General features: G+C 50.2%; 1 long non-coding RNA gene across 1 annotated transcript in view; it reads left to right on the top strand.

The window, feature by feature from the left end:
- Positions 1–123: 123 nt before the first annotated feature.
- Positions 124–15,605, top strand: part of LOC108515295 (uncharacterized) — a 20,111-nt gene continuing 4,629 nt past the window's right edge. Inside the window, exon 1 of the long non-coding RNA XR_001881489.1 lies at positions 124–531. This is a non-coding gene — a long non-coding RNA (uncharacterized LOC108515295). The remainder of the gene's footprint in view (positions 532–15,605) is intronic.

The raw sequence follows: 15,605 nt of genomic DNA, 5'->3' as shown, positions 1-15,605 counted from the left end.
AGGAGGAGGACGGGCTTCAAGGGGCCCCTCCCGCGCCGGCGGCCTCCCACCTGCCCTCGGCCCCGCCCTTCCCCCAGCTGTGCCCAATGGGTTCATTCATTCCCTCTAGAGCGCTCGACAAATGTTTACTGAGTGCCCACGGGGTGCCTAGAGCCTGGCGGGACGTCGCAGGGATGCGGCTGGAGGAATCTGAGCCGGCCCTGCCCTCTTGGCACTCGCGGTCCGGACCAGGAAGGCGGCCCGAGCGGGACCGGTGGGCCGCGGGCCGCGGTGGGAAAAGTTGGGGGAGCGCGGAGGTGGCGCGGAAATAGAAGGCTTCCTGGAAGCGGTGACCCTTGAGGCGGTCTTGCCCCTCAGTCCCCGTCTCCTTTTAAGCCAGCCACGCTGACCCCTCCGCGCCTCTCTGAACCGCTTGCCAGCTTGTCTCTGCGCTGGCCATTCCCTCCGCCTGGACCGCTCCCCGCTCACCACCTCCCGCCCCCCATCAGACCCTGCTTTCTCCCAGAGACCTCCAAGACCTGCCAAGCTGAGGTTGTTTCCTCGCCTCACCCCCACGCACATTTGTTTTCTTTCCTGTAATTTCTCTTGCTGTCTGGAATTGCTGTTTGAGTTACTCCGTGCCTTCTTTATTGCCTTCTTATCCCCGCTAGACGCCCAGCGCACTGGGGCCAGGACCAGCGATCTTCTCCGCAGCTCTGGTGCCCGCAGTGCCTTGAACCCAGCGCCTGGTAGCCACTGTGGCTGCGCAATCACGATTTGTTGAGTGAATAAGTGAACTTCGTGTGAGCTGGGGGGTTCTTCCCACCTTCTCCTCCAAGGGGCCCTGTATCTTTCCAGCCACCCCTCAGCCTGAGACCAAACACCCCAGCCCCACCACTAGGGCTTCCCATCAGCCCTCCCCCTGGCAGTGCCTGGGGAGCCAGCCGCTGGTCTTCGCATCTTCTTCCCCTCCAAGGGTCTGTGCCTGAGACCTACCCATCAGCCTCCTCTCCTGCCTCTCCTCATCTATTCATCCCTCAATCAATACCGAGACATGCGCGCTGTCACAGGGAGTCCCCAGACCACTCAGTGAGGGCAGCGGGGTAAAAGTTCATCCTGTCTCCTTCCCCTGCTGGGGCTGGGTGAGAGAGGATCCCCAGAGGGGCTTTGGGATGAACTGGGAAGGGCTGAGGTTAGGAAAGCGGGCGGGGACAGGGGGGTTGTCTGGGAGGGGCTCTGGCTAAGCCTCACTTTGGGGCTGTCCTTCCTGGAGCAGGAGAGCTGGGGAAGAGAATTATGGTCTTTGACAGTTTTCTGGAGCAGAAGTAGTTTGGCCAAGTGGTCCTCTGGGTCTCCCTTGGGGGCTTTTGGACTAGATAGCAGCCTGAGGAGCCACATGGGTAGAGAAAGGGGAGGCCAGAGGCCAGGCAAGAAGCAGAAAACTACCAGCCTGCAGGTCCTGGCCATTTACACACAGGCCCCAGGCTGTGAGATGGAACAGGTTCTGAGCCCCCATGCCAGCCTGCAGGTCCTGGCCATTTATACATAGGCCCCAAGAATGAGGTGGAACAGGTTCTGAGCCCCCATGCCAGCCCGCAGGTCCTGGCCATTTATACATAGGCCCCAGGCTGTGAGATGGAACAGGTCCTGAGCCCCCATGCCAGGGAGGGGCCTCTGCCCACCCACCAGGCAAGGCCCTCAAACCACTCCCACCACCTGGTCTTCATCCATTCACTCCTTCCTTCAACAGACAAGCACGGAGCACAGGATATCAGGTGGGGAGCTGTTGGGCCTGCAACCTGGACAATCGTACAGGGCCCCCCAGCTCTCAAGGGCCCCACACTTGGTTTCCTACTCTGGGGTCACCATATGCAGTTCTAAATCACCTATGAACAAAGTCCCCCCTGCCCCGTATTAATTTTGCACCTGACCCAGATATTACGTGGCCAGTCCTGGGGCCAAGCACAATGCTGGGCAGGAAGACACGGCCATGAGCGAACCCACACGGCGGACTCCATCAAGGAGCCACGGCCTCCAGGCCAGGGAAGCAAAGCAAGGGCCTCAAATAAGAATCAGAGACGGGAGGAGAGGCGGGTCTTGTCCATCACTCTCTCTGGAAATTCAGAAGCCAGGCAGAGGAGGACATGCAGGAGGGAGAAGGAAAGGTGGGCATCGTGGCGTGCAGGAATCCTACCCCAGGGCCACTGGGGAAATTGCAGTAGTGTCACAGTCATCCAGGATCCATCTGAGAGTGTGCAACTGGAGAACCTGGGTCACTTCAGCCTGTGATAACTGACAGGCAGTCGGGAGGGGGGGAAGCAGATAAACAGGGTGAGGTGATGGAGGGTGGGGAGGGGAGCTTTTGGAGGAGATGCCACTGATCTGAGTTCTGAAAGACAAGAAAGAGACAGGCTTTTCCAGGGAAAGGCATCCCAGGTGGAGGAACAGCAAGTGCTTGAGCCCTAAAGAGAAGGGAACAGAAACCAGGCTCAGTCCCCAGCCCTGCACACACCCTCCAGCGCTGGCTTGCCAGGGGCAGGCTATGCCACCTCCAGTGCCAGCAGAGAGAAAGGAGGTCACTTTCTTCCAAAGTCTGAAATAACAAGGAGCCAAAGCAGCCCTGCCCTTCAGCAGTAGTCTCTGCTTTTTGTCTACTCTCAAATCTTTTGGAGGGATCTTCACAAGCAGGTGAGGCTGGGGGCAGGGGCAGCAGGTCTCATTGCTACAATTTACATATGAAACAACTGATCTGTCAGTGTCTAAGCAAGGATTCTAGTTTACCCTTCTTTGTGCATCTCACCTGAGCCTATTCTGAGCCTGGCACACAGCAGGTGCTCAATTCGTACCTGTTGAATGAATAGTAATAAGCACAGCCAACACCTAAAGAGACCAGTTGACTGAGGGCTGACCATGCAGGCGCCAGTGCAGGCGCCAAGCTAAGGCATCTCCCAGATCCCTCTCCCCAGAAACCCTTCCTCTGAGATGCCATCTTTTCTCATGCAAGAGGAAGAGACAACATGCCCTTCATAACCAAGACCTCAAGAGATAAGGTTTCCTCTGAACTCCCACAAACCCCCATTTAGCCTTATCTTTCCTGTGATCCATGCTGGGGGAGGGGGGTCTTTCTTTTCCCTGTTTCCTCCCCCAGAGGCATCCCCAAGACTGCACCAGCCCCTCAGTGAATGCCGAATGAATGAATGAATGAATGAATGAATGAATGAAAGAAAACTAGCAAGCAAGAAATATCCATCTGGGAGTGCATCTGATGCCAGTTTGGGAGCTGAGGCCACCACCAGAAAAGGCTTTGAGATTGCCAAGGTCAAGTCTTGTGTGGAGGAGGTAGCCTGGGCACTGGAGCCTGCCCACCCACATTCACACTCCAGCTCTGTCTCTTCCAGCTGTGCACCATGGGCAAGGGACTTAACCTTCTCTACACCTCAGTTCCCCCATCTGTAAAACGGAGGGACTGATAGCGCCTGTCTTCTGGGATAGCTGTGAGGTTTCAGAAGTTAATTCATGGAAAGGGCTTTCCACAGTGCCTGGGACACAAAGAAAACCCTTGATAAATGTTATTATGTTACCATCTGGATGAAAAGGAAAATATGGTAACAAAAAAGCCTCCTGAGTTACAAAATAACAACAAAACTTTTCATGATGATCTGCTTTTTGGCCAAGCAGAGAAAAGCAAATGTATCCTGACTCTGAGAGCAAGAGCAACAGAGAGAGCGAAGTGGAAGGGAACATTAGAGATGAAAGGGTCATCACTGCATTCCGATCCTCACATTGTGCCCAGGCCCACGGCAGGCCAGCCGGGCCCAGGGACTTCCCTGGGGCCTATCTCATTTCCCCAGCAGCTAGTCCCCCACCCACACACTCCCAGTTGTGGCTCCCCTGGCCAGGGCACCCAGCACTAGGCTCCAGGACCGTAATCCGATCTGCCCCAGTCTGCTCCACACCTGGGGCCGCCTTTGCCTGGATGAAAGATGGCCTGGAATTGTGAGGGGTGTTATTGTGTCAGGCGGCCCCGGCCCAGGGTCCGTGCCCCTCGCCTGCTGGCCTCCCAGTGCTGGGCCAGGAGTTTTCATTTCCTCCGTCATCAGTCACATCTTGCCGAAGCGATTTTGACCAAGTCAGCATGTCTCTCTAAGGCAGTAAAAAGAAGAAAAGAATTCTGCTGACACACACATTGTTCAGCGAGGTGGGGACCTCATCTTCATCCATCTGCCCTAGAGGAGGTTCAGCTGGCCCTGGGGCTCCCTGGGGAGCACAGTCAAGGAAGCCAGTGGGCTGCTCTCTCTGTCCACACCACCTGACTAAGGCCAGATGACCTGGACCTCCAACCCCAGCAAGGAATAGAAGGCCAAGAGCCGCCTCGTGCACAGGCTTGAAAACCCTTATGTGCAGAGAGGTGGACCCTGCAGAGGAAGTTATTGGAGCACACCTGTGGTGAAATTTTGTCTCCCATGCAGATCTCTCATTGCACGTGAGGAGGCTTGGACTCCTCACGTTTGCCCACTCTGAGATTTTCTTTGCACAACTTTAAAAGCAGCAGAATGAGAGACTAAACGTCTTCCATCAGTCTTAAGTACACATGGCAGTGGCCACAGTTCCAAATGGAAAACACAGACGACACACACACTCTAGAGAAAGCTGATACTATGCAGGATTTCTAGGATCTGGAAGCCAGCTAGAGGGAAGCAGTGTTTTGTTTATTATTATCAGGGCTGTATTTCTTCCTTGATTGGAGGAAGTCTGGTATGGTTTTGAGCACTAACTATCCTTGGTTCAGCATTAGAGGTAGCCCTTTCCTCCTTCCAAAACGTGACAGGGAGCGGCCGACCTGTCACCTGTTGGGAGCACTTGCTTGTGCTGGACACCTGCTAAGCCTGCACTGCCCAAGCCCACATCACCTGCAACCCCTCACTGCATGCAGAGGCTAGTTCTGCTCCTCAGATGGCAGAGAAGGAGAACCAACATCCAGAGAGCACCTTGCCCAAAGTCAGACAGCCAATCTGTAATGGAGCCAGGATCCAAAGCCACATCTGTCTACACAGCACAGGCCTTTAAGCATCAGTGAAGGTTTAGTGACCTGGGAGCAGCCCCTTCCTTCCTTGTTTTAACTTAAAGCAACACTTCTCCAACCCAACTGTGCATATGAATCCCCTGGGGGTCTGCTAGAACACAGATTCCCACACAGCCAGTCTGAGTGGGCTGAGATTCTGCACTCCTCATCAGCTCCTGGGGGCTCAGAGGCTGTGGTCTTCAGACTGTATGTTGACGATCGAGGCTCTAGATTTCTGAAATTACAGCCGACCAACTGGGGCTTCAAATTAAAACTTCATTATCTGTGATTCCGGCTGTCTTTTTAAATTAACTCATTACTTCTCCCAACTACCTTGTGTTATTTTATTATTATCCCCATTTTACAGATGAGGAAATTGAGGCTCAAATACTTGAGAGAACCTGCCCGAAGCCACACCAATGGTGAATGAATGGTAAAATCAGAATTCTGACACCGGCTATCTTATTCCAGGACCTAAGTCCTTAAACATTGAGCTACACCAAAACACAGGGTTTGTCTTAGTCCTGGATGGACCTCCCAGTGCCCATGGAGACCTTGCACACAGTAGATGCCCTATCAGTGTTTGAGGAACATACCTCTGAGCCCCTCTTCAATTCCTCCTTTATTGCAGAAGTCATGCACTCAAAAGCCAATGGGTACCAGCCAGGTAACATAAATACAGAGATGCAATGTGAGGCCCAAGGAATATTTCTGGATGGCATCAGAAATTTGATTCCAACATCACCAGATAGTTCTAATTTTCCAGAGAAGCTAGAAACTTGAGTTTGAATGGTGACATCTCTCAATGTTTATCTATTGGCAACTAATTGAATTGGTTTTGGTCATTAGACCAAAGAAGACACATCTACCAGTCAGATCCAATGAATCTGGTTTGCCGCTGGCCTCATGAAGGGCTCTGCTGTGTCTGGAGGATGTGCCCAGACTCCCCCAACCCATCACCCAAACCAAAGGACCACCAAGGATGGTGCATTTCAAGACAGCTCCATTGAATTCATGATTTGAGGGCTACTGAGCCAGTGGTTGAAAAGGCTGGAACTGTTGGCCCCTTTAGGCAAACTCTGACCCTAACCTTCCCCAGAGTCCCTTCCCAGCAAAACTCTGCTGTTTGGCCCCTGATGACTGATCTGATAAACTCCCCTTCTCCCCAGAAACATCAAAAACCAGAATTCCACCTGCAAGAGCAGGAGTGAGGGTTCATTGCTCCTGCTTTTCAGCATCTCCCTCCTCCCAGCTAGATCTGAGCCCTCTCTTCTGGTTGAGGATGCCCCATCTGGTGAATATCCAGAAAAGCACTGTCTTGCCTGCTTTGCAGCCAGAGCCCTGACAGGTGACCAAGTTTCAGTCAGTCAGAGGCACCGACCCCAGAAGCTATCAGCGCAGGCCCAGACCATTCTGCAGAGTGATCTGGGGCCGTGTCCCAGCTACAGAGCCCCCAAGCCTGGTTCTCTGGCCTTCCCAGGGGTTCTGTGAGCCTCCAAGATCCTCTAGTGGACTTCTTTTCTGCACCAGCTTGCCCAAGCTGGTTTCTGTTGCCTGCAGCCAGGAGCCCTGCTGGATACAGCACTGGGGAGCTGGAGAGGGCATGGCAACCATGTCAGTTAAAAGGATACAGGCCTTCTCTTTTGTTCAGCAGCTAAAACTTTTGGTCAAGGAAGTTTTCCACACAGGCTCGACACAGAAAATAGAAACAGAGCTTCTTTGGTTAAATAGAGCAGGGGAGGGACTAGGGTTGCCACATTTAGCAAAAAAATATAGGGTGTGCAGTTCAATTTGAATTTCAGATAAAGAATGAATGAATTTTAGTATGAGTATATCCCATTATATTGGAGTATATGTATTAAATATACTCATACTGAAATTCACTCGTTGTTTATCTGAAGTTCAAATCGGACTGGACACCCTGCCTTTTATCAGGTGATCCCAGCAGGGGCCCAGAGCCCCTAGGCTTGGTTTCTTTTCACTACCATTTTCTCTGCTCCCAGGGTTTCATAGAAAACACTTTGGAAGCCCACCTAATTTGAGACCCTGCCTTTTCTCCTTCTTCTGCAAAGATTTCCTCTGTTTTTTTTTTGTTTTTTTTTTTTTTTTTTTTTTTTTTTTTTTGAGACAGACTCTCCCTCTGTCCCCAGGCTGAGTGCAGTGGCACAATCTCAGCTCACTGTAACCTCCGCCTCCTGGGTTCAAGCAATTCTCCCTCCTCAGCCCCCTGAGTAGCTGGAATTACAGCTACTACGTGCACTACCACACCTGGCTAATTTTTGTATTTTTAGTAGAAACAGGGTTACACCACGTTGGCCAGACTGATCTTGAACTCCTGGCCTCAAACAATACATCTGTCTTGGCCTCTAAAAGTGCGGGGATTACAGGCATAAGCCACTGTGCCTGGCCAAGATTTCCTCTGTTTTCCTCAGTGGAAATGTCCCTTCTTCACTGTCAGTCCCTGTATTTCAGGTTGAACTATCCTCTTCTCTAAAATTCAGAGTGGGTACGTGACCCAGCCTGGTCAACCAGAGATGCACATGCGATAGGTTCAGTGACAGTCATGTGACCTAATCTAAGTCAGTGAGATTCAACTTTAGAACTTTTGCTGGAACTACCAGGAAAAGGAGTCTTTCCTCCCACTGGGGTTGCTAGGTCAGGGGCTGCTGCTGGCAGTCATCTTCCCTCCCTTCAGGGAGAGCCTGCCCTGTGAGAGAAGCCACAGGACAGTAAAACAAGAGGAAGCAGGAGACCGACAGCATCAGTGAGTCCCTGGAGCCCACCATCCCTGAAGCCTGCCCCACCCAGGACTGTTCAGCTTAAGCCATTGTGTACTGGGTTTCCAGTCCATTACAACAAAAGTCCTGCAGACATGTAGTTCAATTCCTTCATCTTGAAGACAGAGAAATTGACACCCAAAGAGAAACTGTTGAACCCAAAGTCTTACAGTGAATCAGGGCAGAGCTAGGATTAGGCTGGGCTCCTGGCTCCCAGGGTCCTGGGAACTCCTCACCACCCCATGTCGTGCTTCTCTCCATCTCTATTGTTTTCTTCCTTCTCTCACCTCCTTCATTGTGTTTCTGCTCATTAAAAAAATTGTGTTCTTTCTTTTACTTCGAGTTTTATCTTTATTGCCTCCCTGTCGGTAAACCATTACTCTACATATAACAGGTTAGTCCCAACTCATGTGAAAAGATCTTATGGGAAGATTAACAGATTTGAGCTCATCTTACACATGATGCAACAACTAATAAGAGTAAATGTGAATGACACAGCTATCTGATGTCCAAGCTTTGCTGATTAGCTCTTGTCTTCGAATCACCCTGAAATTGGATGCAGTATCTCCCATTTCACAGATGAAGATATGGAGGCCCAGGGGTCAAAGGACTTGGCCAAGAAACATGACTAACAAATGACAAAGCCAGCATTCAAACGTGCATGACCCAATTCTGATCCCCTATTTCACCCAGCCAGTTGCCCCTGGAAAGCCAGCCTGAGATTTTTATTTCCATAGCTCACATGATGACAAACCACTGAGTTGAGTTGCCAGATTTGGCAAATAAAAAATATAGGATATCCAGTTAAATTTGAATTTCAGATAAATAATGACTCTTTTTTTTTTTTAAATAAATATGTCCCAAGTTGCACAGGACATACTTATACTAACAATGAGCCTTTGTTTATCTGAAATGCAAACTTAACCTCTCACCATGTATTCTATCTGGCAATTCTACACTAAGGGCTTTTACGCATAAAGCAAGACGCATCAGCTGTGTCCTTAGTTCCGCAAAAGCCTCAGGGTCTTTGCACTTGCTGTGCCATTTGCCTGGAAGGCTCATGCTGATATTCACCTCCTTCACCTCCTCTGGGTCTCTGCTCAAATATTTCACCATTGACGTTTTCCCTTGCCCGTCTATCAGAAGCAGCCCATGTTTTCTTTTTCTCTTACCACCACCACCTGAAATACAACAGTTACGTGTTCATTTGTTCATTGTCTCTCTCCTGCCATGGAAATGTGGGCATGTGTTTTGGTCCGATTTGTTCACTACCATGAGTAGAGCCCACAACAGTGTCCCATATGTAGCTGATACTCGGTGAATATTTGCTGAATGAGTGAAGGAACTCTCTGCGAGCATGTCTTGGTTTCTGTCTGGAATACTGCCTGACTCGGGATTGTCACTCACCTGCTGAGTGGCAGTGGGCATGCCCCTGAGCTCCCCACTCCTTGAGCCGGACTCATCACACATCTCAGAGTCACTGGGAGATCAGGTGACAAAACAGCCTTGAGAGTCAGATGCAGACTTGCCGGAGCACGTGTGCAAGCGTCCCGGGGAGCTTTTCTCTTCTTCAAGCACTCGTGCCCCAGACAACTGAGCCTCAGAACACAAACCCTAAAAACCAAATTTTTTCATTTTCGTCAAGTGTTCAGAGCACATGCAAGCTCCTCCCACCCGCGGCATCGCTGCAGACAGTGGCAGCAAGCACTTCCGAGTCGGAGAGAAGGACAGCACACCAACAGACACCAGTACCAACGATGTCTTTCATCCTCACAACTCTTTTGAAATAGATATTTTTGTGCCCAATTTACAGATGAGGAAACTGAGGCTCAGATTAATCAATTCCACTGCCAGAAAGCAATGGAACCATGTTTTAATTCAGCCAGCCTGATAGCAGTCTCTGAGCCCATTTCCTCACCTGTAAAGTAGGTATAATTATAGTGCTGCCTGGCCGGTCACAGTGACTCATGCCTATAGTCCCAGCACTTTGGGAGGCCAAGGTGGGTGGATCACCTGAGGTCAGAAGTTCAAGACCACCCTGACCAACATGGTGAAACCCACTAATAAAAAATACAAAATTAGCTGGGTGTGGTGGTGCATGCCTGTAATCCCAGCTACTTGGGAGGCTGAGGCAGGAGAATCACTTGAATCCTGGAGGAGGAGGTTGCAGTGAGCTGAGAGCATGCCATTGCAGTCTAGCCTAGGCAACAAGAGCAAAGCTCCATCTCAGATATAAATAAATAAATAAATAAATAAATAAATAAATAAATAAACAAACAAATAAATGTGCTGCCTTGTTGTGGGGATGTTGTGGGGATAAAATGAGACATTGTTTGTGAAGTATTTGCATGGGTCCAGGCAGGCAGCACACACAGGTGACCACCACAGGCAACCTTGCCCCCTCCCCAGCCTGAAATAATCAGGATAGAAGACGTCATGTGAAGGCCATTATTCCAAGCTGCCCAGAGTGACCGATGACATGGCTTGAGGCAAGACAACTATCCAGAGTTATCAGATTCACTTCCTTGGGTATTTGAAATAGGAAATCCAGAGAAAATGAGGTTACAGGAGTAAGGCCAGGTCAAGAGGTAGAAAGTGTGGCCATGATGGGTGGTGAGCAAGCTTGCCTTACAAAGGAGCTCAGGCCACTGGGGTCCAGTAGTGTAGGTTGTACACTGTGCACTCTGGGATCAACATTCCTATTCTTGCCTTTGACAACAGTGACCTCCGGAGTTGTGCAGTACACACTCTCAGCAACTGTACCCAGCAGCCCTGAAATTTTATTCATTCATTGATTCATTCACATATATATTAATTTATTCCCACCATGTGATAGTCTCTTTCAGACCATGAGACAGTAGCAGTGGAAAGATATTCAAGACTTCTCACACAGGTATTTTAGTTAGGGGAGATGGACGGAAGCAGGAGTCACCGACAAGTGCCATGGAGAAAAAGAAAGCCCAGTGAGAGGCTGAGAGCAGAGGGTGGGAAGGCCTCTCTGAGGAGGGGAGGTCTCCAAAGCCAGGCCTAGGAGGAGTAGGGGGAGGGGACTGTGGGCAGAGGCAACGATGGGTACAAAGGCCCTGCGGTGACCACAAGAGCATCTGGGATGCTTGGCTCCAGAAGACCCTCCTAACTCCGGCTTTTCCTGGAGCTGATGGTTCCCCACAGGGGTCTTTATGATCCCACCACATTCCTTGGGGTGACTTGAGTTGGTGCCCAATTCTCACAGCCCAAAGAACTGCGACCCAACTTCCAGCTGGGGTCCCTGTCCCTGAACAGAGTCTCCACACACGGGCATTGCTGGCCCTGGTCTCTCTCCTCTTCCAAGGCTCAGTGTCCCTCCTCAGCCAGACTTCTGCTCCACCCATCTCTGCTCCCAGCAAGCTCCCAGTGAGCTGCCTGCATCTGCAAAGCCAGGAAACATGATGTGCCCAGACATCAAAGAGTTTGCAAAAGATCATGGTCACCTGAGAGACAGATCATTTCCTAAGGCTGCTGTTTAGATACCAAGTCCAGGGGTTTTTCTTTAGGCCTCCAGTGAAGCATAGAAGCTACCCTACACCTCAAGCCACCACCACCTCCCTTCCCTGGACCCCTCCGTAAACCATGGCTCCTTATAACCCTCCACATCTCTGGCACTGGAGCCCTGATTTTGTTTTTATGGGGTAATATTCTTTCATCCCCAAATGCCATGTAGGAATTTGCTGGGGGTTGGGGGTGGGAACCACCTCATTACAACCAGAAAATTCAGTTTACAGACATTTGGTTCTTTTATTTCCATTTGTTTAAGGAGAGAAAAGAAATCAATCCAGCGTGGACATTTTGAGTCCCTTGCTTAGAGGTTCAAGGCATCTGTGACTTCGGAAAGCCTTCTCGGCATGAAGCAATAAACAGGCTGAGCAGACAAAACCACCCTGTGTTTAAAAAGCAGGCCTGTCTCTAAGGCAGAAATTTTATAGGTAAAACAACAGAACGTGACTCAAAAAAGTCGTGTTGTGAAAATGGCCCCGTGTAGATACAAAATTCCTTACTCAGGAGCTAAGCTCTACAACAGCACGGGAACATTGATCTAGATAATTCTCTGTGTCTGGCTTCCAGGAGCCACTTTGAAGCTCTGTTTTCCAGAGGAGCTTCGTGTTGCAAATGCCACCTCCACTCCTTCAATGTTTCACTGCATCAAGGACCCTCTCTTCTTCTCGTTTGTAAAATGTTTGCACATGTTGTTAGGGAAAATGGCTTTCTGAAAACGATGGAGCGACGTTCACTAGAATGGGAATCACGTAATCTTCACTGCGGGACCTCTCTCTCTCATCTCTCTCCTCTATCATACTCTCCAGTATCGTCTCTTCTCTTATCTCTATACATATTATATAGACGTGGGTGATCTCGCTCTGTTAGCCAGGGTGGGTGCAATGGCGCTAAATCTTGGCTACTGCAACCTGCGCCTCTCGGGTTCAAGTCATATATTCTCCCATATACCTGCAGCCTCTCTCCCGATGTTTATGCTTTGTGTTTTTATCTTGTGCTTCTGTCTCATCTTCTCTGTGTGTGTTTATAGAGATGGAGTTTGCTCTCGTCGCCAGCGACGCTAATTCTTGGTATTGATATATTGGCGTTGATATCTGTGGCTCTACGTGCAGAAACATCACTGCGCGCTCTCTCGACGTGTCAACATGAGATTCTCTTGGCTGCAGTGCAGCCATTGACATCCTTACACATCAGTCCTGCGCTTCACAGTGCTTCCAGATGCACTACGCCGTCTAATTTCTCTCTCATGCTCCTTATACTAGCCGCAAATGCTGGGTGTATTCAGCCGCACATTAGTTCATCCGTTGGCCAGGTGGTCTCGATTTCTTGACCTTGTGATCCACCCACCTCAGCCTCCCTAAGTGCTGGGATTACATTCTCAGTCTTTAATTAGGGAGGAGATGGTAGAGTGTTTCACAAGCTGTTATATTAAGTCAGAGATCTATCATGTGCAAGTGTCAGAAACCCACCTCAAAACGACTCAATGCCCAACTCAGAGTGGAGTCCCTAACAGGGAAGTCCTATCAACAGTGTGCCCAGGGGCTCATGGAGTGACCTCTGTCTCCGTGGCTCTGTTTCTCTCTGTCTCCATCTTTCAATTTGGCATCTATCTGAATGCTGGCTTCATTATTTCCTACCGCAGAGAGGTTTTCCTCTGCATTGCCACATGTCAAGGCCAGCAAGTGACCCTGGGAAGAGAAAGAGAGCCTCTTGCTCCCAGGAGAGGATATCCAGGTCTTGGCTCACCTCGCACGCCAGTAATGGCAAACGGGGAAGGGAGCACCTGGATTTCCCAGCCTCACCTGCTCACCTCTGAGTCAGGGTGGAGGTCAGGGAACTGGGTCAGCCCCACCAGAGACCATATCGTAGGGCAGGCACCATTTCCCCAAAGCAGGGGGATGCTGTCACCTGAATCCCAGGAAGGGACACTGGGTCAGTAAAAAGAAAACCAAATTTGCCTAGGTGCAGTGGCTCACGCCTGTAATCCCAGCACTTTGGGAGGCAGAGATGGGCGGATCACCTGAGGTCAGGAGTTTGAGACCAGCCTACCCAACATGGTGAAACCCCATCTCTACTGAAAATAGAAAAACTAGCTGGGCATGGTGGTGGGTGCCTGTAGTCCCAGCTACTCAGGAGGCTGAAGCAGGAGAATCACTTGAGGCAGTGGTTGCAGTGAGCTGAAATCATGCCATTGCACTCCAGCCTGGACAATAAGAGCAAAACGCAATCTCAAAAAAAAGAAAGAATGAAAGGATGAAAGAAAAGGAAAGGAAGGAAAGGAAAGAAAAGAGAGAAAGAGGAAGATAAAAGAAAAGAAAATTTGATCAAAAAACTCCCTTGATGGCCAAGCACCCAGCTGAACAGGGGCTCCGCAGACAGACAGAGGCCCAGGGGAGCAGGCACTTACCCCCGACAATGGCCTTTCCAGCTCTGAATTTCCACACTGGCATGGGTTTGCAGGTCATTAGCACTGGGTGCTATGTGCCCGTTGGTTTGTGAGCTCCCAGAGGACATGCCACATACACTGTTTTATACTTTCTGTATCTAACATGGGACTCTGCATACAGTCAGTGCTCAATGAACACTTGATCGATAGAGGAGTTCACAGATCCCCTGCCCCTTTTCAGCTGCAGCCCTAACTCAGTCCAGTGTGGTTCCTGACTTCTCATCCACCTCCATCATGAGACCATCTGCCGCAGGTTCCTGCCTCCTGGTTCAGCACTTGGCAGGTAGCAGGGACTCAAGACACAGCTGCTCAATCAGGGAGCGGCTGTGGCTTGCCACTTGGTTTTGCTTGTGTGTTGGTTTTTGTGCCCCTGTCTTTGTTCCTACTTTGAATTTTAAACTCCTTTTGTCTGCTTTTGGAATAGATTCTTCTAGGGGTTCATTCTATCCTCTTGCATTAATTATTTAATGAATATTACCAGGTGCCAGACATTGTTCTGAGCGTGGTGCATACAGTAGTGAACAACATGGACCAAACTTCTCCACACGAGGCTTTTACCCTAATAGGGCTGTTAGAAAGGGCCCAGTAACACAGGGCAGGGGTGCAGAGAGGGACAAGGATGCCACTTTAGCTACAGTGATCAGGAAAAGCCCCGGATTTGAGCAGGGACCCCTGAGGACAGAGGGGGAAGGAGTCGCTCACATCACTGGGGAGGAGCATTCTGGTTTTTATTTTTAGAAAAAAAAAGGCTGGAGTGCAGTGGCGTGATCCTGGCTCACTGCCACCTCCACCTCCCGGTTCAAGCAATTCTCCTGCCTCAGCCTCCCAAGTAGCTGGGACTATAGGCGCCCACCACCACGCCTGGCTAATTTTTGCCTATTTAGTAGAGACGGGGTTTCAGCACCACCAGGAGCAGGACCTCAGCCCACCCAGGACTCCTGAATCAGAATCTGCCACTCGCTCACCATGTGACCCTGGACAATTTGCCAAACCTTTCTGGGTCTCTGTTTTCTCATCTGTAAAATGGGCAAAATTATTTCTCTCATCTGTCTCCCTCAGATTGCTGGGAAGAACCAATGAGATAATCCACAGAAAGTGCCTAACACAAAATCAACTTAAGAAATGTCAGGGCCGGGCGTGGTGGCTCAAGCCTGTAATCCCAGCACTTTGGGAGGCTGAGACGGGCGGATCATGAGGTCAGGAGATCGAGACCATCCTGGCTAACATGGTGAAACCCCGTCTCTACTAAAAATACAAAACAAATTAGCCAGGCATGGTGGCGGGCACCTGTAGTTCCAGCTACTCAGACTCAGGAGGCTAAGGTAGGAGAATGGCGTGAACCCAGGAGGCAGAGTTTGCAGTAAGCTGAGATTGCTGCCACTGCACTCCAGCCTGGGTGACAGAGTGAGACTCTGTCTCAAAAAAGAAAGAGAAAAGAAATGTCAAACTGGCCAGGCACGGTGGCTCACGCCTATAATCCCAACACTTGGGGAGGCCGAGACGGGTGGATCACTTAAAGTTGGGAGTTCAAGACCAGCCTGGTCAACATGGTGAAATCCTGTCTCTACTAAATAGACAAAAATTAGCCAGGTGTGGTGGTGGGCGGCTGTAATCCCAGCTATTCGGGAGGCTGAGGCAGGAGAATCATTTGAACCCGGGAGGCAGAGGTTGTAATGAGCTGAGATCACCCCCACTGTACTCTGGCCTGGGCAACAGAGTAAGACTATGTGAAAGAGAAGAGAGAAAGAGAGAGAGAGAGAGAGAGAGAGAGAGAGAGAGAGAGAGAGAGAGAGAGAGAGAGAGAGAGAGA

Source organism: Rhinopithecus bieti, unplaced genomic scaffold, assembly GCF_001698545.2.
Source record: "Rhinopithecus bieti isolate Rb0 unplaced genomic scaffold, ASM169854v2 scaffold_33652, whole genome shotgun sequence".
NCBI lineage: Eukaryota > Metazoa > Chordata > Mammalia > Primates > Cercopithecidae > Rhinopithecus > Rhinopithecus bieti.
Note: the sequence above shows the minus strand (reverse complement) of the source record. Positions and strands in the feature narration are given on the sequence as shown.